Here is a 2,344-nt window from a genome sequence, read left to right on the forward strand (position 1 = left end):
CTATGGGGCATTCACACCTTTATTTTCACCGCATTTTATAAAAACACCACAGGAACACCGTATTGAGGCTTTGTTCTGACCGCTCATTCGGTGTCGCGTTTCTTTCAAGCATTTCTCCTGGTTAGCCCGCACTCGGCTCGCTCCCAGAGCCGTGTTAAAGTCTACTTCGCATTCACTCTCTTTTCTCAGCAGACTAAAAGAAACTTCCATCCTGCACCGCTGTTAGCTTTTTCACAAGAGCAGAGGAGAGCGCACCGTTCCCAGCGGCACTGCAGTACCGGGTCGATGCTTGGAGTGAACGGAGCAAGCTCCTTTTTCAACTCCTATTGATAAAAATCCATTTAATATGTAGTCCTTGCATAGACATATCACATATTAAACTGATAAGTACAGATGGATTATGTGCAATTAGTAAAGAGAGTAGAGGACGATCTCTCTCGTTGGAAGTCCTTACCTATATCACTTATGGGGAGAGTTACAACCATTAAAATGATGACACTACCAAAAGTTAACTATTTGTTCTCAATGATCCCCATAAAACTATCTGCTACTTGGTTTAAGTCACTAGATTCATGCATCTCCAAATTTCTGTGGAAAAACAAACCACCACGTATTAGTTTAAAAACCCTACAGAAGACCAAGGACAGTGGTGGATTAGATTTACCTAATTTTCAGCACTATTCCTTAGCCAATAGGTTACAATATATATCAAAATGGTTTAAACCTTGTTGTTGTCACAGTTCCCAGAGACGTTGTAATCGTTGAGGATTCTATATTCACCCCCTCATTAGAGGCACGTGTTGCAGATTGATGACACTGAATCTTCTTCTCTGTTCATTGCTGGCATCATTCCCAGCATCGTAAGTGTTCGTGGCATTGTTAGCCTCTTCTTCTGGATCTTGATATCGAGCATCCTTTTGTATTTCTGGTTTGTAAGTCCTCTCTCTTCGTTCACCGGAGTCTTCGTCTCTTTGTCCTTGAGTTTGGTGATTTTTTCTTCTTTTGATGCCTTGACACAGTGTGACAGGTGATACCACGTGGGAGATCCTTTAACTTGGACTGCTGTCCCTGTGCTGCGAAATGGCTGGGCTGCTCAAATGGTCTCTCCTTCATCATATACACAGTTATTTATACATCACCTTCCACCATGAAGCGTTGTCCCTTTTTGTTTCTCTCTTTGTTCTTAAAATGCTGTTATGCATGTCTAAACCAATCCATTAAACTAGATCATTTTGGCAGTAAAGCGATCTACAATGTGCTTGGTCGCAAAGCTGCTCATCTGTGGTAAACAGCTCTTCAGAAAGGCATTCTTCAATTGATTTCACTAATTTTATGTAATAATTTTGTGATTTCCTACAAAACTACACTTCTTCTCCCATCTGTCTGAGTATTTAATATTGTCTGGGTCCCGTTAAAACATGTATTTTTCCCATCTAATTCCTTGTTTGCTTTAAAACAAGTATTCCCCATTTTCTATCCCTTCAGTAGCCAACCAGTTTGTATGGAGTACACTGGAGCAACTTGACTGATCAGTAAAACACTGCTTTTGTTGTCACCGCAAGGCTTCCCCCGTCGGTTGTTTCACTGAGACACTACTGAGTAACTACAACTCAACACAGTTTATACACATAACATTCATATACATACTAACAAACAAACAAACAATAATTTATCGCAATTTTCTCATCTCTGTTTGAACGTACACCCAGGTAAATATTCCTGTAGTCTTCTCATACCGACTATGGACCCATTCATTGTTTAACTTCACTGTTTTGCAAATCCTAATTGAATATTACACATTGACATTGAACTTTACTGGATAAGCAGGTCTTCATTGCATTCAGCAGCCTATATGTGAGCATCTATGTGTAAGCTGTTCTTCTTTGCATTTATCAGCAGCAAGCAATTCTTCACTGCACATGCATATAAATAGTAAAACAATTCCAATGTGTTAGCGAAACCTTCTATATCACAGTGGTTTCTAAGATCTATTTTAAGTTCTTTGCCATCAGTGAGATGACATAGTTTACAAAGTGTGTCAAATTATCACTGAAGATCTTTTCAGGAATTTCAAATCTAGAAATGAGTTATTTTACGCGTGATTTTGCTACTGAGAGTGCATCTGCTTGTGCACATGGAAATATTTCAGACCATTTGGTAAAAACCTCTGTTGTCACTGAGCAGAATCGTTTCCCTTAACATTAATTTAGTTCAATGAAATCTACACAATAATGAAATAATGAAATCCAAACAAATATGTTGAAAAAGATACACTGGCTTAGGGAATTATCTTCGTTTTGGTCTTAGATTGCCCTGTGGAATGTATTTTGCACATATTTGACCT

General features: G+C 38.9%; 1 pseudogene; it reads right to left on the reverse strand.

The window, feature by feature from the left end:
* Positions 1-244: 244 nt before the first annotated feature.
* On the reverse strand, positions 245-421 carry LOC140285393 (U2 spliceosomal RNA; annotated as a pseudogene).
* Between the last annotated feature and the right edge of the window lie 1,923 nt (positions 422-2,344).

The sequence above is a fragment of the Leuresthes tenuis genome, unplaced genomic scaffold (genome assembly GCF_036924035.1).
Source record: "Leuresthes tenuis unplaced genomic scaffold, fLeuTen1.0.hap1 SCAF_40, whole genome shotgun sequence".
In the NCBI taxonomy this organism is placed as follows: Eukaryota; Metazoa; Chordata; class Actinopteri; order Atheriniformes; family Atherinopsidae; genus Leuresthes; species Leuresthes tenuis.